General features: G+C 46.7%; 6 non-coding genes across 6 annotated transcripts; all 6 read right to left on the bottom strand.

Annotated features, from left to right (window-relative positions):
* Positions 1 to 558: 558 nt before the first annotated feature.
* Positions 559 to 632, bottom strand: trnan-guu (transfer RNA asparagine (anticodon GUU)). The gene has a single exon. It is a non-coding gene; the product is annotated as a tRNA-Asn (tRNA).
* A 3,264-nt stretch (positions 633 to 3,896) lies between these two features.
* Positions 3,897 to 3,970, bottom strand: trnan-guu (transfer RNA asparagine (anticodon GUU)). Its single transcript has one exon. It is a non-coding gene; the product is annotated as a tRNA-Asn (tRNA).
* Positions 3,971 to 7,234: 3,264 nt separating this feature from the next.
* Positions 7,235 to 7,308, bottom strand: trnan-guu (transfer RNA asparagine (anticodon GUU)). Its single transcript has one exon. It is a non-coding gene; the product is annotated as a tRNA-Asn (tRNA).
* A 3,241-nt stretch (positions 7,309 to 10,549) lies between these two features.
* On the bottom strand, positions 10,550 to 10,623 carry trnan-guu (transfer RNA asparagine (anticodon GUU)). Its single transcript has one exon. It is a non-coding gene; the product is annotated as a tRNA-Asn (tRNA).
* Positions 10,624 to 13,887: 3,264 nt separating this feature from the next.
* On the bottom strand, positions 13,888 to 13,961 carry trnas-gcu (transfer RNA serine (anticodon GCU)). The gene has a single exon. It is a non-coding gene; the product is annotated as a tRNA-Ser (tRNA).
* A 3,264-nt stretch (positions 13,962 to 17,225) lies between these two features.
* On the bottom strand, positions 17,226 to 17,299 carry trnan-guu (transfer RNA asparagine (anticodon GUU)). Its single transcript has one exon. It is a non-coding gene; the product is annotated as a tRNA-Asn (tRNA).
* Between the last annotated feature and the right edge of the window lie 5,400 nt (positions 17,300 to 22,699).

Genomic DNA, 22,699 nt, shown 5'->3' with positions numbered 1-22,699 from the left:
TTTTCGACGACACTTCTCATTTTGTACTCGGCAGGGTTCACACCTGCGTGGGGAAGTCGCAATGGATTTCAAGTCCATCGCATCAACCACTCGGCCCACGATTCAGTACCACACTGACAGTTTGACTTCCCAGGTCTGTCTGCCTGTGGAGCTGAGAAAGAGTGAATCATCGCAGAGTTTGTTTGACTCCAATCACTTCGCAGTGATTCGAAAGGGTTAAATATCTGCACATGGTGTTTGCAGATATTTCGGTGTTTCTCCCGAAAAGATGAAATGAACTTTCAGTGAGAAATTGCAGGAGGAACTCAGCAGGGCAGGCAACATCTGTGGAAAGAGAATCAGAGGCAACATGTCAGAATTTTGTTTGCTCCGACAGGTACTGTCAAACCTGTTGATTTTCTGTTTGGGTCTCGTCTTCTCAGCAGATGCAGTCCCTTAGGTAAGACATGAAGTCAACTCGCAACCCCGCTGTGTGGAGAAGATTTCCGTTTGGGGAACATTCTCCTGACCCCATTAAAAGCGCACAGCTTCGAAGCCAAAGGAGAGCAGCGAACACACCGCCCCTGGGTGGGCTCGAACCACCAACCTTTCGGTTAACAGCCGAACGCGCTGACCAATTGCGCCACAGAGACAGGTGCAGATGGGGGCGGCACCATCGCTTAGTGATTTTATAATTCAGCCTCCCCGCCAAGAATTACAATTGTCGTCTATCAGTTTAACTTTTCCATAATCAAGCCTGGGAGATGCATTCTGGAGATACCGGGGGCTGTCTGCAGACACATCCATGTCACGAGGAACTAGCTTTCTTACTCCGGGGCCGTCGCCCTTCGAGCCTTTCAGTGTTTTGCCTGTTCCCGAGTTCTCTCATTGGCTCGGAGGCGAGAAGGGGTTTGAATTCCTGATGGACACGAACGAGAATTCTTTCAATGTCTCAGATCAGTTCGTGTGCCGAGAACATCAGAATCAACCTCCCGGCCTCTTCAACAAGGGGACGGTGTCTGGACTGTCGGACAGGTCATCTTTCATTCTCCTCCAAATCCGCTTCCCAAAGTGTTTCTAAAGGTTCACAAAGCTGGAGACTGGGATTTCTGTTTTGCTTCATGAACATTTGAACATTTTTCCATTTCCTAACTGACAATATTTTGCCAAAATCTCTTCCCAATTGTACGCCTTGTCTCATGTCCAGGGATGAGGAATTTCCATTTTGGGGAGACATTCCCAATGTTGAGAATGTTCGCTTTGGAGCAAACAAGGATAACTGGAGATTTCCTGGGGCTGTTGGTAATGATGGGAGAAGAAGCGTTGGGAATGGGCAGATTAATGATCAGAAGAACCAATTGCCACTGACCAGAGTCAGTTACCAGAGGACAGGGATTGAAGTTCTTGAATGAAAAGCAGCACTTGTGCCTAATAAACACAGAGAATACTGCAGAAAGCCAACAGGTCGAGCAGCATCTGTGGAAAGGTAAACAGAGCTGACGTTGTGAGTCTGATACGTTGTTTGTTCAGAACCCGAGTTTCCTGCATGGCAATCAATTCCCAGACATGAGAAAACGGGTCTTTATTGAGACGGGTTTTGTGAAGATTGAGCGATAATGCAACCAACAGGAAGTTATTTAAAATCGCCAGCGAAGAAAGCATAGCCAGCAGGTTAACACCCTGGGCGGGGAGCCCCAAATGATCTCTACGCCAACACCTTAAGTGTTCGGCCACAACTACACGCCCAAAGTTGAGGTCTAAACTTTCTCATGGAATAGTTCTAACAGGAAAGGTGAGTATTGGGCTTGTCCTGTCCGCGCCATAGTCCCAACGTTTCCTGTTCCCCTGGATTTGATCAGGACAGAGGAGGCTGATGGGAGATCGAATTGAACTACACACCTTGATGAAAGAGAGAGCGGGTGGGAAGGATCCATTCCCATGCGTAGAGAGATTAATAATCAGGACCGAAAATAAGGAGCCACTTCAAGAAATTTCTGGTTCATTCAGCAAAGCTAATGTAGAACTGTTCACAGAAAATTGTGATGAAAGTCTCTCGAGTTATTTTGATGAGAAGTGTTGATGATGCTAATACAATCGATAGGATGAACGTAGATTGGTAAATGTATTTGGTGACAGTTCTGTTCTAGCCCTGTGAGCGAAACCTGGATCTGAAGGAGTAGAAGGGACATTAACAACATCGATCTGAAATTGGACACGTGACAAGGAACAGAGCCATCATGAACAGTTGGCTTTTGAACTGGAGAGGGTTTCTCCTGAAATTAGCTTGAGGCTTGAGGTACGCAAGGTCACGATAATTTAGGTAAAACATGGAAACACTATCCTCATTAGCAGACAGTGAAAGGATTACAAGACACAAATTAAACATTTTCGACAAGTGATACAGGGAACTGGGAAGATAAGTATTAGAAACTGGCAACAACAAAGTTCTGCAGCACAACACTGACATTCAAAGACCGAAAACATCCAGTTCCTGATTAATCAGATGGCATTGTGGTGCTTTTCTGCAAAACATCTACTTGCAATGTCCTACAAAAGAGTGACAAAACCCATCGCTGTCAGCCTAGGATAGAAAATCCGAAGGGATGAACGTTTGCTGATTTTCTGAAGATTCACAGAGCTTAGACGGGGTTTTGGTGATTGTTTCTTTTCCACTCCCAGGAGCCGCAGTGGTTGAGGCGTTGAGTTGGGGAGAATAAAATGTGCCCGTGAACAGCGTGTGGGGCTATTTCAGCTTCCCCTCATCTGACTGCGCTGTGAGTTGACTCAGATGTTCTCAGGGACATTTACTGACGCGAGACAGTGTAAGGATTCTCATTCCCGCAGATCGGGAATTGAAACCGTACGCCGGCTTCAGGACAATGAGAAAGATTAATTGGGGTGTGTGAAGAAGCTGTGAGCTGCATTTCAAACAGGTAGGTGGAGTTTGGTGCGCCAGTCCCTGTGCGCATCCAACGCCACCATGCTGCAGAGTTCTGACGCCAACACGGACATGCGCAGCAATGGGTACATTCACAAGGTGAACAACCAAATATAATCACCGTCACTGATTCCCTTCCACAGGCCCAACTTTGTGAAGCAGTATCTTTCACTGGCAAAGGAAACGCCTTTGTCCACAGGTACCTGCTTCATTTCGATCACGATTTCAAGCCCCTCACTCTTCTAGTCTCATTTCCAAACACTTTGCTCATAGCCTCCAAAGAAGCTCTGAGGGTATCTGCTTGTTCCACCCGAACAGGCAGTGGGTTGCAGATTCCCACCAGTCCCAATTTGAGTGAAATGTTTTTCCCCCTCCACTGATTTGAATCTTAAAGAAGAAGCGGGGGAGCAAACTCCCTTTCTTTTCGACGACACTTCTCATTTTGTACTCGGCAGGGTTCACACCTGCGTGGGGAAGCCGCAATGGATTTCAAGTCCATCGCATCAACCACTCGGCCCACGATTCAGTACCACACTGACAGTTTGACTTCCCAGGTCTGTCTGCCTGTGGAGCTGAGAAAGAGTGAATCATCGCAGAGTTTGTTTGACTCCAATCACTTCGCAGTGATTCGAAAGGGTTAAATATCTGCACATGGTGTTTGCAGATATTTCGGTGTTTCTCCCGAAAAGATGAAATGAACTTTCAGTGAGAAATTGCAGGAGGAACTCAGCAGGGCAGGCAACATCTGTGGAAAGAGAATCAGAGGCAACATGTCAGAATTTTGTTTGCTCCGACAGGTACTGTCAAACCTGTTGATTTTCTGTTTGGGTCTCGTCTTCTCAGCAAATGCGGTCCCTTAGCTAAGACATGAAGTCAACTCGCAACCCCGCTGTGTGGAGAAGATTTCCGTTTGGGGAACATTCTCCTGACCCAATTAAAAGCGCACAGCTTCGAAGCCAAAGGAGAACAGCGAACACACCGCCCCTGGGTGGGCTCGAACCACCAACCTTTCGGTAAACAGCCGAACGCGCTGACCAATTGCGCCACAGAGACAGGTGCAGATGGGGGCGGCACCATCGCTTAGTGATTTTATAATTCAGCCTCCCCGCCAAGAATTACAATTGTCGTCGATCAGTTTAACTTTTCCATAATCAAGCCTGGGAGATGCATTCTGGAGATACCGGGGGCTGTCTGCAGACACATCCATGTCACGAGGAACTAGCTTTCTTACTCCGGGGCAGTCGCCCTTCGAGCCTTTCAGTGTTTTGCCTGTTCCCGAGTTCTCTCATTGGCTCGGAGGCGAGAAGGGGTTTGAATTCCTGATGTACACGAACGACAATTCTTTCAATGTCTCAGATCAGTTCGTGTGCCGAGAACATCAGAATCAACCTCCCGGCCTCTTCAACAAGGGGACGGTGTCTGGACTGTCGGACAGGTCATCTTTCATTCTCCTCCAAATCCGCTTCCCAAAGTGTTTCTAAAGGTTCACAAAGCTGGAGACTGGGATTTCTGTTTTGCTTCATGAACATTTGAACATTTTTCCATTTCCTAACTGACAATATTTTGCCGAAATCTCTTCCCAATTGTACGCCTTGTCTCATGTCCAGGGATGAGGAATTTCCATTTTGGGGAGACATTCCCAATGTTGAGAATGTTCGCTTTGGAGCAAACAAGGATAACTGGAGATTTCCTGGGGCTGTTGGTAATGATGGGAGAAGAAGCGTTGGGAATGGGCAGATTAATGATCAGAAGAACCAATTGCTACTGACCAGAGTCAGTTACCAGAGGACAGAGATTGAAGTTCTTGAATGAAAAGCAGCACTTGTGCCTAATAAACACAGAGAATACTGCAGAAAGCCAACAGGTCGAGCAGCATCTGTGGAAAGGTAAACAGAGCTGACGTTGTGAGTCTGATACGTTGTTTGTTCAGAACCCGAGTTTCCTGCATGGCAATCAATTCCCAGACATGAGAAAACGGGTCTTTATTGAGACGGGTTTTGTGAAGATTGAGCGATGATGCAACCAACAGGAAGTTATTTAAAATCGCCAGTGAAGAAAGTATAGCCAGCAGGTTAACACCCTGGGCGGGGAGCCCCAAATGATCTCTACGCCAACACCTTAAGTGTTCGGCCACAACTACACGCCCAAAGTTGAGGTCTAAACTTTCTCATGGAATAGTTCTAACAGGAAAGGTGAGTATTGGGCTTGTCCTGTCCGCGCCATAGTCCCAACGTTTCCTGTTCCCCTGGATTTGATCAGGACAGAGGAGGCTGATGGGAGATCGAATTGAACTACACACCTTGATGAAAGATAGAGCGGGTGGGAAGGATCCATTCCCATGCGTAGTGAGTTTAATAATCAGGACCGAAAATAAGGAGCCACTTCAAGAAATTTGAGGTTCATTCAGCAAAGCTAATGTATGACTGTTCACAGAAAATTGTGATGAAAGTCTCTCGAGTTATTTTGATGAGAAGTGTTGATGATCCTAATACAATCGATAGGATGAACGTAGATTGGTAAATGTATTTGGTGACAGTTCTGTTCTAGCCCTGTGAGCGAAACCTGGATCTGAAGGAGTAGAAGGGACATTAACAACATCGATCTGAAATTGGACACGTGACAAGGAACAGAGCCATCATTAACAGTTGGCTTTTGAACTGGAGAGGGTTTCTCGTGAAATTAGCTTGAGGCTTGAGGTATGCAAGGTCAAGATAATTTAGGTAAAACATGGAAACACTATCCTCATTAGCAGACAGTGAAAGGATTACAAGACACAAATTAAACATTTTCGACAAGTGATACAGGGGACTGGGAAGATAAGTATTAGAAACTGGCAACAACAAAGTTCTGCAGCACAACACTGACATTCAAAGACCGAAAACATCCAGGTCCTGATTAATCAGATGGCAATGTGGTGCTATTCTGCAAAACATCTACCTGCAATGTCCTACAAAAGAGTGACAAAACCCATCGCTGTCAGCCTAGGATAGAAAATCCGAAGGGATGAACGTTTGCTGATTTTCTGAAGATTCACAGAGCTTAGAAGGGGTTTTGGTGATTGTTTCTTTTCCACTCCCAGGAGCCGCAGTGGTTGAGGCGTTGAGTTGGGGAGAATAAGATGTGCCTGTGAACAGCGTGTGGGGCTATTTCAGCTTCCCCTCATCTGACTGCGCTGTGAGTTGACTCAGATGTTCTCAGGGACATTTACTGACGCGAGACAGTGTAAGGATTCTCATTCCCGCAGATCGGGAATTCAAACCGTATGCCGGCTTCAGGACAATGAGAAAGATTAATTGGGGTGTGTGAAGAAGCTGTGAGCTGCATTTCAAACAGGTAGGTGGAGTTTGATGCGCCAGTCCCTGTGCGCATCCAACGCCACCATGCTGCAGAGTTCTGACGCCAACACGGACATGCGCAGCAATGGGAACATTCACAAGGTGAACAACCAAATATAATCACCGTCACTGATTCCCTTCCACAGGCCCAACTTTGTGAAGCAGTATCTTTCACTGGCAAAGGAAACGCCTTTGTCCACAGGTACCTGCTTCATTTCGATCACGATTTCAAGCCCCTCACTCTTCTAGTCTCATTTCCAAACACTTTGCTCATAGCCTCCAAAGAAGCTCTGAGGGTATCTGCTTGTTCCACCCGAACAGGCAGTGGGTTGCAGATTCCCACCAGTCCCAATTTGAGTGAAATGTTTTTCCCCCTCCACTGATTTGAATCTTAAAGAAGAAGCGGGGGAGCAAACTCCCTTTCTTTTCGACGACACTTCTCATTTTGTACTCGGCAGGGTTCACACCTGCGTGGGGAAGCCGCAATGGATTTCAAGTCCATCGCATCAACCACTCGGCCCACGATTCAGTACCACACTGACAGTTTGACTTCCCAGGTCTGTCTGCCTGTGGAGCTGAGAAAGAGTGAATCATCGCAGAGTTTGTTTGACTCTAATCACTTCGCAGTGATTCGAAAGGGTTAAATATCTGCACATGGTGTTTGCAGATATTTTGGTGTTTCTCCCGAAAAGATGAAATGAACTTTCAGTGAGAAATTGCAGGAGGAACTCAGCAGGGCAGGCAACATCTGTGGAAAGAGAATCAGAGGCAACATTTCAGAATTTTGTTTGCTCCGACGGGTACTGTCAAACCTGTTGATTTTCTGTTTGGGTCTCGTCTTCTCAGCAGATGCAGTCCCTTAGGTAAGACATGAAGTCAACTCGCAACCCCCCTGTGTGGAGAAGATTTCCGTTTGGGGAACATTCTCCTGACCCCATTAAAAGCGCACAGCTTCGAAGCCAAAGGAGAGCAGCGAACACACCGCCCCTGGGTGGGCTCGAACCACCAACCTTTCGGTTAACAGCCGAACGCGCTGACCAATTGCGCCACAGAGACATGTGCAGATGGGGGCGGCACCATCGCTTAGTGATTTTATAATTCAGCCTCCCCGCCAAGAATTACAATTGTCGTCTATCAGTTTAACTTTTCCATAATCAAGCCTGGGAGATGCATTCTGGAGATACCGGGGGCTGTCTGCAGACACATCCATGTCACGAGGAACTAGCTTTCTTACTCCGGGGCCGTCGCCCTTCGAGCCTTTCAGTGTTTTGCCTGTTCCCGAGTTCTCTCATTGGCTCGGAGGCGAGAAGGGGTTTGAATTCCTGATGTACACGAACGACAATTCTTTCAATGTCTCAGATCAGTTCGTGTGCCGAGAACATCAGAATCAACCTCCCGGCCTCTTCAACAAGGGGACGGTGTCTGGACTGTCGGACAGATCATCTTTCATTCTCCTCCAAGTCCGCTTCCCAAAGTGTTTCTAAAGGTTCACAAAGCTGGAGACTGGGATTTCTGTTTTGCTTCATGAACATTTGAACATTTTTCCGTTTCCTAACTGACAATATTTTGCCGAAATCTCTTCCCAATTGTACGCCTTGTCTCATGTCCAGGGATGAGGAATTTCCATTTTGGGGAGACATTCCCAATGTTGAGAATGTTCGCTTTGGAGCAAACAAGGATAACTGGAGATTTCCTGGGGCTGTTGGTAATGATGGGAGAAGAAGCGTTGGGAATGGGCAGATTAATGATCAGAAGAACCAATTGCTACTGACCAGAGTCAGTTACCAGAGGACAGGGATTGAAGTTCTTGAATGAAAAGCAGCACTTGTGCCTAATAAACACAGAGAATACTGCAGAAAGCCAACAGGTCGAGCAGCATCTGTGGAAAGGTAAACAGAGCTGACGTTGTGAGTCTGATACGTTGTTTGTTCAGAACCCGAGTTTCCTGCATGGCAATCAATTCCCAGACATGAGAAAACGGGTCTTTATTGAGACGGGTTTTGTGAAGATTGAGCGATGATGCAACCAACAGGAAGTTATTTAAAATCGCCAGTGAAGAAAGTATAGCCAGCAGGTTAACACCCTGGGCGGGGAGCCCCAAATGATCTCTACGCCAACACCTTAAGTGTTCGGCCACAACTACACGCCCAAAGTTGAGGTCTAAACTTTCTCATGGAATAGTTCTAACAGGAAAGGTGAGTATTGGGCTTGTCCTGTCCGCGCCATAGTCCCAACGTTTCCTGTTCCCCTGGATTTGATCAGGACAGAGGAGGCTGATGGGAGATCGAATTGAACTACACACCTTGATGAAAGATAGAGCGGGTGGGAAGGATCCATTCCCATGCGTAGAGAGATTAATAATCAGGACCGAAAATAAGGAGCCACTTCAAGAAATTTGGGGTTCATTCAGCAAAGCTAATGTATGACTGTTCACAGAAAATTGTGATGAAAGTCTCTCGAGTTATTTTGATGAGAAGTGTTGATGATGCTAATACAATCGATAGGATGAACGTAGATTGGTAAATGTATTTGGTGACAGTTCTGTTCTAGCCCTGTGAGCGAAACCTGGATCTGAAGGAGTAGAAGGGACATTAACAACATCGATCTGAAATTGGACACGTGACAAGGAACAGAGCCATCATTAACAGTTGGCTTTTGAACTGGAGAGGGTTTCTCGTGAAATTAGCTTGAGGCTTGAGGTATGCAAGGTCAAGATAATTTAGGTAAAACATGGAAACACTATCCTCATTAGCAGACAGTGAAAGGATTACAAGACACAAATTAAACATTTTCGACAAGTGATACAGGGGACTGGGAAGATAAGTATTAGAAACTGGCAACAACAAAGTTCTGCAGCACAACACTGACATTCAAAGACCGAAAACATCCAGGTCCTGATTAATCAGATGGCATTGTGGTGCTATTCTGCAAAACATCTACTTGCAATGTCCTACAAAAGAGTGACAAAACCCATCGCTGTCAGCCTAGGATAGAAAATCCGAAGGGATGAACGTTTGCTGATTTTCTGAAGATTCACAGAGCTTAGAAGGGGTTTTCGTGATTGTTTCTTTTCCACTCCCAGGAGCCGCAGTGGTTGAGGCGTTGAGTTGGGGAGAATAAGATGTGCCCGTAAACAGCGTGTGGGGCTATTTCAGCTTCCCCTCATCTGACTGCGCTGTGAGTTGACTCAGATGTTCTCAGGGACATTTACTGACGCGAGACAGATCGGGAATTCAAACCGTATGCCGGCTTCAGGACAATGAGAAAGATTAATTGGGGTGTGTGAAGGAGCTGTGAGCTGCATTTCAAACAGGTAGGTGGAGTTTGGTGCGCCAGTCCCTGTGCGCATCCAACGCCACCATGCTGCAGAGTTCTGACGCCAACACGGACATGCGCAGCAATGGGCACATTCACAAGGTGAACAACCAAATATAATCACCGTCACTGATTCCCTTCCACAGGCCCAACTTTGTGAAGCAGTATCTTCCACTGGCAAAGGAAACGCCTTTGTCCACAGGTACCTGCTTCATTTCGATCACGATTTCAAGCCCCTCACTCTTCTAGTCTCATTTCCAAACACTTTGCTCATAGCCTCCAAAGAAGCTCTGAGGGTATCTGCTTGTTCCACCCGAACAGGCAGTGGGTTGCAGATTCCCACCAGTCCCAATTTGAGTGAAATGTTTTTCCCCCTCCACTGATGTGAATCTTAAAGAAGAAGCGGGGGAGCAAACTCCCTTTCTTTTCGACGACACTTCTCATTTTGTACTCGGCAGGGTTCACACCTGCGTGGGGAAGCCGCAATGGATTTCAAGTCCATCGCATCAACCACTCGGCCCACGATTCAGTACCACACTGACAGTTTGACTTCCCAGGTCTGTCTGCCTGTGGAGCTGAGAAAGAGTGAATCATCGCAGAGTTTGTTTGACTCCAATCACTTCGCAGTGATTCGAAAGGGTTAAATATCTGCACATGGTGTTTGCAGATATTTCGGTGTTTCTCCCGAAAAGATGAAATGAACTTTCAGTGAGAAATTGCAGGAGGAACTCAGCAGGGCAGGCAACATCTGTGGAAAGAGAATCAGAGGCAACATGTCAGAATTTTGTTTGCTCCGACAGGTACTGTCAAACCTGTTGATTTTCTGTTTGGGTCTCGTCTTCTCAGCAGATGCAGTCCCTTAGGTAAGACATGAAGTCAACTCGCAACCCCGCTGTGTGGAGAAGATTTCCGTTTGGGGAACATTCTCCTGACCCCATTAAAAGCGCACAGCTTCGAAGCCAAAGGAGAGCAGCGAACACACCGCCCCTGGGTGGGCTCGAACCACCAACCTTCCGGTTAACAGCCGAACGCGCTGACCAATTGCGCCACAGAGACAGGTGCAGATGGGGGCGGCACTATCACTTAGTGATTTTATAATTCAGCCTCCCCGCCAAGAATTACAATTGTCGTCTATCAGTTTAACTTTTCCATAATCAAGCCTGGGAGATGCATTCTGGAGATACCGGGGGCTGTCTGCAGACACATCCATGTCACGAGGAACTAGCTTTCTTACTCCGGGGCCGTCGCCCTTCGAGCCTTTCAGTGTTTTGCCTGTTCCCGAGTTCTCTCATTGGCTCGGAGGCGAGAAGGGGTTTGAATTCCTGATGGACACGAACGACAATTCTTTCAATGTCTCAGATCAGTTCGTGTGCCGAGAACATCAGAATCAACCTCCCGGCCTCTTCAACAAGGGGACGGTGTCTGGACTGTCGGACAGGTCATCTTTCATTCTCCTCCAAATCCGCTTCCCAAAGTGTTTCTAAAGGTTCACAAAGCTGGAGACTGGGATTTCTGTTTTGCTTCATGAACATTTGAACATTTTTCCATTTCCTAACTGACAATATTTTGCCAAAATCTCTTCCCAATTGTACGCCTTGTCTCATGTCCAGGGATGAGGAATTTCCATTTTGGGGAGACATTCCCAATGTTGAGAATGTTCGCTTTGGAGCAAACAAGGATAACTGGAGATTTCCTGGGGCTGTTGGTAATGATGGGAGAAGAAGCGTTGGGAATGGGCAGATTAATGATCAGAAGAACCAATTGCCACTGACCAGAGTCAGTTACCAGAGGACAGGGATTGAAGTTCTTGAATGAAAAGCAGCACTTGTGCCTAATAAACACAGAGAATACTGCAGAAAGCCAACAGGTCGAGCAGCATCTGTGGAAAGGTAAACAGAGCTGACGTTGTGAGTCTGATACGTTGTTTGTTCAGAACCCGAGTTTCCTGCATGGCAATCAATTCCCAGACATGAGAAAACGGGTCTTTATTGAGACGGGTTTTGTGAAGATTGAGCGATAATGCAACCAACAGGAAGTTATTTAAAATCGCCAGCGAAGAAAGCATAGCCAGCAGGTTAACACCCTGGGCGGGGAGCCCCAAATGATCTCTACGCCAACACCTTAAGTGTTCGGCCACAACTACACGCCCAAAGTTGAGGTCTAAACTTTCTCATGGAATAGTTCTAACAGGAAAGGTGAGTATTGGGCTTGTCCTGTCCGCGCCATAGTCCCAACGTTTCCTGTTCCCCTGGATTTGATCAGGACAGAGGAGGCTGATGGGAGATCGAATTGAACTACACACCTTGATGAAAGATAGAGCGGGTGGGAAGGATCCATTCCCATGCGTAGAGAGATTAATAATCAGGACCGAAAATAAGGAGCCACTTCAAGAAATTTGGGGTTCATTCAGCAAAGCTAATGTAGAACTGTTCACAGAAAATTGTGATGAAAGTCTCTCGAGTTATTTTGATGAGAAGTGTTGATGATGCTAATACAATCGATAGGATGAACGTAGATTGGTAAATGTATTTGGTGACAGTTCTGTTCTAGCCCTGTGAGCGAAACCTGGATCTGAAGGAGTAGAAGGGACATTAACAACATCGATCTGAAATTGGACACGTGACAAGGAACAGAGCCATCATGAACAGTTGGCTTTTGAACTGGAGAGGGTTTCTCGTGAAATTAGCTTGAGGCTTGAGGTACGCAAGGTCACGATAATTTAGGTAAAACATGGAAACACTATCCTCATTAGCAGACAGTGAAAGGATTACAAGACACAAATTAAACATTTTCGACAAGTGATACAGGGAACTGGGAAGATAAGTATTAGAAACTGGCAACAACAAAGTTCTGCAGCACAACACTGACATTCAAAGACCGAAAACATCCAGTTCCTGATTAATCAGATGGCATTGTGGTGCTTTTCTGCAAAACATCTACTTGCAATGTCCTACAAAAGAGTGACAAAACCCATCGCTGTCAGCCTAGGATAGAAAATCCGAAGGGATGAACGTTTGCTGATTTTCTGAAGATTCACAGAGCTTAGACGGGGTTTTGGTGATTGTTTCTTTTCCACTCCCAGGAGCCGCAGTGGTTGAGGCGTTGAGTTGGGGAGAATAAAATGTGCCCGTGAACAGCGTGTGGGGCTATTTCAGCTTCCCCTCATCTGACTGCGCTGTGAGTTGACTCAGATGTTCTCAGGGACATTTACTGACGCGAGACAGTGTAAGGATTCTCATTCCCGCAGATCGGGAATTGAAACCGTACGCCGGCTTCAGGACAATGAGAAAGATTAATTGGGGTGTGTGAAGAAGCTGTGAGCTGCATTTCAAACAGGTAGGTGGAGTTTGGTGCGCCAGTCCCTGTGCGCATCCAACGCCACCATGCTGCAGAGTTCTGACGCCAACACGGACATGCGCAGCAATGGGAACATTCACAAGGTGAACAACCAAATATAATCACCGTCACTGATTCCCTTCCACAGGCCCAACTTTGTGAAGCAGTATCTTTCACTGGCAAAGGAAACGCCTTTGTCCACAGGTACCTGCTTCATTTCGATCACGATTTCAAGCCCCTCACTCTTCTAGTCTCATTTCCAAACACTTTGCTCATAGCCTCCAAAGAAGCTCTGAGGGTATCTGCTTGTTCCACCCGAACAGGCAGTGGGTTGCAGATTCCCACCAGTCCCAATTTGAGTGAAATGTTTTTCCCCCTCCACTGATTTGAATCTTAAAGAAGAAGCGGGGGAGCAAACTCCCTTTCTTTTCGACGACACTTCTCATTTTGTACTCGGCAGGGTTCACACCTGCGTGGGGAAGCCGCAATGGATTTCAAGTCCATCGCATCAACCACTCGGCCCACGATTCAGTACCACACTGACAGTTTGACTTCCCAGGTCTGTCTGCCTGTGGAGCTGAGAAAGAGTGAATCATCGCAGAGTTTGTTTGACTCCAATCACTTCGCAGTGATTCGAAAGGGTTAAATATCTGCACATGGTGTTTGCAGATATTTCGGTGTTTCTCCCGAAAAGATGAAATGAACTTTCAGTGAGAAATTGCAGGAGGAACTCAGCAGGGCAGGCAACATCTGTGGAAAGAGAATCAGAGGCAACATGTCAGAATTTTGTTTGCTCCGACAGGTACTGTCAAACCTGTTGATTTTCTGTTTGGGTCTCGTCTTCTCAGCAAATGCAGTCCCTTAGCGAAGACATGAAGTCAACTCGCAACCCCGCTGTGTGGAGAAGATTTCCGTTTGGGGAACATTCTCCTGACCCAATTAAAAGCGCACAGCTTCGAAGCCAAAGGAGAACAGCGAACACACCGCCCCTGGGTGGGCTCGAACCACCAAGCTTTCGGTAAGCAGCCGAACGCGCTGACCAATTGCGCCACAGAGACAGGTGCAGATGGGGGCGGCACCATCGCTTAGTGATTTTATAATTCAGCCTCCCCGCCAAGAATTACAATTGTCGTCGATCAGTTTAACTTTTCCATAATCAAGCCTGGGAGATGCATTCTGGAGATACCGGGGGCTGTCTGCAGACACATCCATGTCACGAGGATCTAGCTTTCTTACTCCGGGGCCGTCGCCCTTCGAGCCTTTCAGTGTTTTGCCTGTTCCCGAGTTCTCTCATTGGCTCGGAGGCGAGAAGGGGTTTGAATTCCTGATGTACACGAACGACAATTCTTTCAATGTCTCAGATCAGTTCGTGTGCCGAGAACATCAGAATCAACCTCCCGGCCTCTTCAACAAGGGGACGGTGTCTGGACTGTCGGACAGGTCATCTTTCATTCTCCTCCAAATCCGCTTCCCAAAGTGTTTCTAAAGGTTCACAAAGCTGGAGACTGGGATTTCTGTTTTGCTTCATGAACATTTGAACATTTTTCCATTTCCTAACTGACAATATTTTGCCGAAATCTCTTCCCAATTGTACGCCTTGTCTCATGTCCAGGGATGAGGAATTTCCATTTTGGGGAGACATTCCCAATGTTGAGAATGTTCGCTTTGGAGCAAACAAGGATAACTGGAGATTTCCTGGGGCTGTTGGTAATGATGGGAGAAGAAGCGTTGGGAATGGGCAGATTAATGATCAGAAGAACCAATTGCCACTGACCAGAGTCAGTTACCAGAGGACAGGGATTGAAGTTCTTGAATGAAAAGCAGCACTTGTGCCTAATAAACACAGAGAATACTGCAGAAAGCCAACAGGTCGAGCAGCATCTGTGGAAAGGTAAACAGAGCTGACGTTGTGAGTCTGATACGTTGTTTGTTCAGAACCCGAGTTTCCTGCATGGCAATCAATTCCCAGACATGAGAAAACGGGTCTTTATTGAGACGGGTTTTGTGAAGTTTGAGCGATAATGCAACCAACAGGAAGTTATTTAAAATCGCCAGCGAAGAAAGCATAGCCAGCAGGTTACCACCCTGGGCGGGGAGCCCCAAATGATCTCTACGCCAACACCTTAAGTGTTCGGCCACAACTACACGCCCAAAGTTGAGGTCTAAACTTTCTCATGGAATAGTTCTAACAGGAAAGGTGAGTATTGGGCTTGTCCTGTCCGCGCCATAGTCCCAACGTTTCCTGTTCCCCTGGATTTGATCAGGACAGAGGAGGCTGATGGGAGATCGAATTGAACTACACACCTTGATGAAAGATAGAGCGGGTGGGAAGGATCCATTCCCATGCGTAGAGAGATTAATAATCAGGACCGAAAATAAGGAGCCACTTCAAGAAATTTGGGGTTCATTCAGCAAAGCTAATGTAGAACTGTTCACAGAAAATTGTGATGAAAGTCTCTCGAGTTATTTTGATGAGAAGTGTTGATGATGCTAATACAATCGATAGGATGAACGTAGATTGGTCAATGTATTTGGTGACAGTTCTGTTCTAGCCCTGTGAGCGAAACCTGGATCTGAAGGAGTAGAAGGGACATTAACAACATCGATCTGAAATTGGACACGTGACAAGGAACAGAGCCATCATTAACAGTTGGCTTTTGAACTGGAGAGGGTTTCTCGTGAAATTAGCTTGAGGCTTGAGGTATGCAAGGTCAAGATAATTTAGGTAAAACATGGAAACACTATCCTCATTAGCAGACAGTGAAAGGATTACAAGACACAAATTAAACATTTTCGACAAGTGATACAGGGAACTGGGAAGATAAGTATTAGAAACTGGCAACAACAAAGTTCTGCAGCACAACACTGACATTCAAAGACCGAAAACATCCAGTTCCTGATTAATCAGATGGCATTGTGGTGCTTTTCTGCAAAACATCTACTTGCAATGTCCTACAAAAGAGTGACAAAACCCATCGCTGTCAGCCTAGGATAGAAAATCCGAAGGGATGAACGTTTGCTGATTTTCTGAAGATTCACAGAGCTTAGACGGGGTTTTGGTGATTGTTTCTTTTCCACTCCCAGGAGCCGCAGTGGTTGAGGCGTTGAGTTGGGGAGAATAAAATGTGCCCGTGAACAGCGTGTGGGGCTATTTCAGCTTCCCCTCATCTGACTGCGCTGTGAGTTGACTCAGATGTTCTCAGGGACATTTACTGACGCGAGACAGTGTAAGGATTCTCATTCCCGCAGATCGGGAATTCAAACCGTACGCCGGCTTCAGGACAATGAGAAAGATTAATTGAGGTGTGTGAAGAAGCTGTGAGCTGCATTTCAAACAGGTAGGTGGAGTTTGGTGCGCCAGTCCCTGTGCGCATCCAACGCCACCATGCTGCAGATTTCTGACGCCAACACGGACATGCGCAGCAATGGGAACATTCACAAGGTGAACAACCAAATATAATCACCGTCACTGATTCCCTTCCACAGGCCCAACTTTGTGAAGCAGTATCTTTCACTGGCAAAGGAAACGCCTTTGTCCACAGGTACCTGCTTCATTTCGATCACGATTTCAAGCCCCTCACTCTTCTAGTCTCATTTCCAAACACTTTGCTCATAGCCTCCAAAGAAGCTCTGAGGGTATCTGCTTGTTCCACCCGAACAGGCAGTGGGTTGCAGATTCCCACCAGTCCCAATTTGAGTGAAATGTTTTTCCCCCTCCACTGATTTGAATCTTAAAGAAGAAGCGGGGGAGCAAACTCCCTTTCTTTTCGATGACACTTCTCATTTTGTACTCGGCAGGGTTCACACCTGCGTGGGGAAACCGCAATGGATTTCAAGTCCATCGCATCAACCACTCGGCCCACGATTCAGTACCACACTGACAGTTTGACTTCCCAGGTCTGTCTGCCTGTGGAGCTGAGAAAGAGTGAATCATCGCAGAGTTTGTTTGACTCCAATCACTTCGCAGTGATTCGAAAGGGTTAAATATCTGCACATGGTGTTTGCAGATATTTCGGTGTTTCTCCCGAAAAGATGAAATGAACTTTCAGTGAGAAATTGCAGGAGGAACTCAGCAGGGCAGGCAACATCTGTGGAAAGAGAATCAGAGGCAACATGTCAGAATTTTGTTTGCTCCGACAGGTACTGTCAAACCTGTTGATTTTCTGTTTGGGTCTCGTCTTCTCAGCAGATGCAGTCCCTTAGGTAAGACATGAAGTCAACTCGCAACCCCCCTGTGTGGAGAAGATTTCCGTTTGGGGAACATTCTCCTGACCCCATTAAAAGCGCACAGCTTCGAAGCCAAAGGAGAGCAGCGAACACACCGCCCCTGGGTGGGCTCGAACCACCAACCTTTCGGTTAACAGCCGAACGCGCTGACCAATTGCGCCACAGAGACAGGCGCCGACTTGGGCGGCACCATCACTTAGTGATTTTATAATTCAGCCTCCCAGCCAAGAATTACAATTGTCGTCTATCAGTTTAACTGTTCCATAATCAAGCCTGGGAGATGCATTCTGGAGATACCGGGGGCTGTCTGCAGACACATCCATGTCACGAGTAACTAGCTTTCTTACTCCGGGGCCGTCGCCCTTCGAGCCTTTCAGTGTTTTGCCTGTTCCCGAGTTCTCTCATTGGCTCGGAGGCGAGAAGGGGTTTGAATTCCTGATGTACACGAACGACAATTCTTTCAATGTCTCAGATCAGTTCGTGTGCCAAGAACATCAGAATCAACCTCCCGGCCTCTTCAACAAGGGGACGGTGTCTGGACTGTCGGACAGGTCATCTTTCATTCTCCTCCAAATCCGCTTCCCAAAGTGTTTCTAAAGGTTCACAAAGCTGGAGACTGGGATTTCTGTTTTGCTTCATGAACATTTGAACATTTTTCCATTTCCTAACTGACAATATTTTGCCAAAATCTCTTCCCAATTGTACGCCTTGTCTCATGTCCAGGGATGAGGAATTTCCATTTTGGGGAGACATTCCCAATGTTGAGAATGTTCGCTTTGGAGCAAACAAGGATAACTGGAGATTTCCTGGGGCTGTTGGTAATGATGGGAGAAGAAGCGTTGGGAATGGGCAGATTAATGATCAGAAGAACCAATTGCCACTGACCAGAGTCAGTTACCAGAGGACAGGGATTGAAGTTCTTGAATGAAAAGCAGCACTTGTGCCTAATAAACACAGAGAATACTGCAGAAAGCCAACAGGTCGAGCAGCATCTGTGGAAAGGTAAACAGAGCTGACGTTGTGAGTCTGATACGTTTTTTGTTCAGAACCCGAGTTTCCTGCATGGCAATCAATTCCCAGACATGAGAAAACGGGTCTTTATTGAGACGGGTTTTGTGAAGATTGAGCGATAATGCAACCAACAGGAAGTTATTTAAAATCGCCAGCGAAGAAAGCATAGCCAGCAGGTTAACACCCTGGGCGGGGAGCCCCAAATGATCTCTACGCCAACACCTTAAGTGTTCGGCCACAACTACACGCCCAAAGTTGAGGTCTAAACTTTCTCATGGAATAGTTCTAACAGGAAAGGTGAGTATTGGGCTTGTCCTGTCCGCGCCATAGTCCCAACGTTTCCTGTTCCCCTGGATTTGATCAGGACAGAGGAGGCTGATGGGAGATCGAATTGAACTACACACCTTGATGAAAGATAGAGCGGGTGGGAAGGATCCATTCCCATGCGTAGAGAGATTAATAATCAGGACCGAAAATAAGGAGCCACTTCAAGAAATTTGGGGTTCATTCAGCAAAGCTAATGTAGAACTGTTCACAGAAAATTGTGATGAAAGTATCTCGAGTTATTTTGATGAGAAGTGTTGATGATGCGAATACAATCGATAGGATGAACGTAGATTGGTAAATGTATTTGGTGACAGTTCTGTTCTAGCCCTGTGAGCGAAACCTGGATCTGAAGGAGTAGAAGGGACATTAACAACATCGATCTGAAATTGGACACGTGACAAGGAACAGAGCCATCATGAACAGTTGGCTTTTGAACTGGAGAGGGTTTCTCGTGAAATTAGCTTGAGGCTTGAGGTATGCAAGGTCAAGATAATTTAGGTAAAACATGGAAACACTATCCTCATTAGCAGACAGTGAAAGGATTACAAGACACAAATTAAACATTTTCGACAAGTGATACAGGGAACTGGGAAGATAAGTATTAGAAACTGGCAACAACAAAGTTCTGCAGCACAACACTGACATTCAAAGACCGAAAACATCCATGTCCTGATTGATTAGATGGCATTGTGGTGCTTTTCTGCAAAACATCTACTTGCAATGTCCTACAAAAGAGTGACAAAACCCATCGCTGTCAGCCTAGGATAGAAAATCCGAAGGGATGAACGTTTGCTGATTTTCTGAAGATTCACAGAGCTTAGACGGGGTTTTGGTGATTGTTTCTTTTCCACTGCCAGGAGCCGCAGTGGTTGAGGCGTTGAGTTGGGGAGAATAAAATGTGCCCGTGAACAGCGTGTGGGGCTATTTCAGCTTCCCCTCATCTGACTGCGCTGTGAGTTGACTCAGATGTTCTCAGGGACATTTACTGACGCGAGACAGTGTAAGGATTCTCATTCCCGCAGGTCGGGAATTCAAACCGTACGCCGGCTTCAGGACAATGAGAAAGATTAATTGAGGTGTGTGAAGAAGCTGTGAGCTGCATTTCAAACAGGTAGGTGGAGTTTGGTGCGCCAGGCCCTGTGCGCATCTAACGCCAACATGCTGCAGAGTTCTGACGCCAACACGGACATGCGCAGCAATGGGAACATTCACAATGTGAACAACCAAAGATAATCACCGTCACTGATTCCCTTCCACAGGCCCAACTTTGTGAAGCAGTATCTTTCACTGGCAAAGGAAACGCCTTTGTCCACAGGTGCCTGCTTCATTTCGATCACGATTTCAAGCCCCTCACTCTTCTAGTCTCATTTCCAAACACTTTGCTCATAGACTCCAAAGAAGCTCTGAGGGTATCTGCTTGTTCCACCCGAACAGGCAGTGGGTTGCAGATTCCCACCAGTCCCAATTTGAGTGAAATATGTTCCCCCCTCCACTGATTTGAATCTTAAAGAAGAAGCGGGGGAGCAAACTCCCTTTCTTTTCGACGACACTTCTCATTTTGTACTCGGCAGGGTTCACACCTGCGTTGGGAAGCTGCAATGGATTTCAAGTCCATCGCATTATCCACTCATCCCACGAATACAGAACCACACTTACAGCTTCCTTCTCCTTGTCTGTCTGCCTGTGGAGCTGAGAAAGAGTGCATCATCGCAGAGTTTGTTTGACTCCAATCACGTCACAGTGATTCGAAAGGGTTATATATCTGCATACGGCGACTCCAGTTGGTTCGTCCCAAAAGATGAAATGAACTTTCAGTAAAAAACAAAACTAGAAATTGCAGGAGAAACTGAGAAGGTCAGGCAACGTCTGTGGAAAGAGAATCAGCGACAACATTTCAGAATTTTGTTTTCTCTGACAGGTACTGTCAAACCTACCGAGTTTCTCTTTTGGTCTCGGCTTCTCAGCAGACGCAGTCCATTACGTGAGACATTCATTCAATTCAGAAACCCCTTTGTGGAGAAGATTTCCGTTTGGGGAACATTTTCCTGACCCCATTAAAAGCGCACAGCTTCAGCGTCAGGGCATGTGTGAGCTTGTGGCGCAACGGTAGCGCGTCTGACTCGTGATCCGAAAGTTGCATGTTTGAATCTCAAATGGCTCCATAACGTCGACTCCTTACGTTTCAAATCACGAAAGGAGTCCGTTGACTCAGTGTATCATTTGGCCAAGTCTTGCCGTTTGCGTATAATGAATCTGCCTCTTTGTCAGTTTGGGATTTACTGACCCCAACCAGTCCCTTTACAAAAGCGTTCTTCCTAATGTCACTTTTGTTTCTTTTCCTCATGACTTTTAAACTCTGCCGAATCGTTGTCGATCCTTTCAGACGTGGGAACATTTTGACGACATTACTTTCTCTGTCTAGACTTTGCATGACTTGAAAAGCTTCAATCGGGCCAGATTTCAAACTTCTGTACTCCGAAGAGAGCTCTCCCAAATTTCCAATCGACCCTCATCGCTGACATCCCTCAAACACTGCACCACTCACGTCAACCTCTTCAACGCTATCTCCAATCATTTCACTTCGCTGCTTTCTGTCCCATTGGTTCTCCAGGGAGCCCAACCTCGTTTTACGAAGGTGCTTTTTGAGGAAATTAAACAGCACTTTCGCACAAGTCATGAAACGCGGGCTCGTCCGGGATTTGAACCCGGGATCTCTCGAACGCCTGCGTCAATGAATACCCAAAGCAAAAATCACACCCCGACACCAACGAGCCACACGGCTAGCGCGCTGGTGCCCCTGCCCCCACCCTACCTCTTGAACCAGTTGAGTCTTGCTCAGAGGAAAGTCCAGTTGACATTGAACAGGCTGGGGCTGTTTTCTCTGGAACGTCGGAGGTTGAAGGGTGACTTTATGGAGGTTTATAAAATTATGAGGGGCATGGATAGGATAAATAGGCAAAGCCTTTTCCCTGGGGTCGGGGAGTCAAGAACTAGAGGGCATAGGTTTAGGGTGAGAGGAGAAAGATATAAAAGATATCTAAGGGGCAACCTTTTCACGCAGAGGGTGGTGCGTGTATGGAATGAGCTGCCAGAGAAAGTGGCGGAGACTGGTACAATTGCAACATTTCAGAAGCGTTTGGATGGATATATGAATAGGAAGGGTTTGGAGGTATATGGGCCGGGTGCTGGCAGGTGGGACTAGATTGGGTTGGGATATCTGGTCGGCATGGACGGGTTGGACCGAAGGGTCTGTTTCCATGCTGTACATCTCTATGACTCTATGAACAGCTGCTTCTCATTCCGTCTCTCTGCTGCCGTTTGCCCGTCCCCAGGAACCGGGCCCTCTCTACTGCCAGAAGATTAACCCGTTTTCTGTCTAAACTTTTCTCTGACACCGGAGTGACCAGTGACAAGTATTGCCCTCCTCAACATCGGGTACAGAGAACAGGAGAAGACCCCGCAGACCTCCACGGGTGTGGCATCTCAACTCTGCATACTGGGCCTGTGTATCAATATTTACATCGAAGTTTTTTGGGAAGCAGATGAGAAGGCGAGGTGCACAACAGTGCGCCGTTATACGGGAAAGCTGCTAAACTCGACATTGAGTGAATAGGGAAGATGGTTTCCCTTCTGGGTTATGCTCCCATCGCGCACCGGCAGACATATCGGCGACGAACAAATATTAACTCTGTCTAAATTGCCACATTCTGTTTTTACGAACCGTGATTTCACTCAGAAGCACAATTTACCTGCTCCCTCCTGGATATCCTTCCAGGTGAAGCAGCTCTTTACCTGCACATTTGCTGCTACCTCGTCTACTGCATTCGCTCGTCCTCGTGACTTTAAATCTCTGCCGAATCACTATAGATCATTTCAGGCATGGGAGCATTGTCACAGCATTATTTCCTGTTTCTCGGCCTCTACTGACTTGGAAAACTTCGGTTCTCCGAGGAGAGCTGGCCCAATATTTCAATTTACCTTTATTGCTGACATTCCGCAAACACCGCACCACTCACGTCAACCTGTTCAACGCGATCTCCAACCATTTCACTTCCCTGTTTTCTGCCTCATTCGTATTCGTGGCAGCCCAACCTCGTTTCACGAAGGTGCTTTTTGAGAAAATTAATGGGGCATTTTTGCCCAAATCAAGTTAAGCGACGCAGCCTCGTCTGGCATGTGAATCCAGGACCGCACACAAGTCTGCACTGTTAAAGACTCTACCTGGGATCAT

Source organism: Chiloscyllium punctatum, chromosome 36 (assembly GCF_047496795.1).
Source record: "Chiloscyllium punctatum isolate Juve2018m chromosome 36, sChiPun1.3, whole genome shotgun sequence".
Taxonomy (NCBI): domain Eukaryota; kingdom Metazoa; phylum Chordata; class Chondrichthyes; order Orectolobiformes; family Hemiscylliidae; genus Chiloscyllium; species Chiloscyllium punctatum.
The sequence above is the reverse complement of the archived record's forward strand: the minus strand, read 5'-3'. Positions and strand labels throughout refer to the sequence as shown.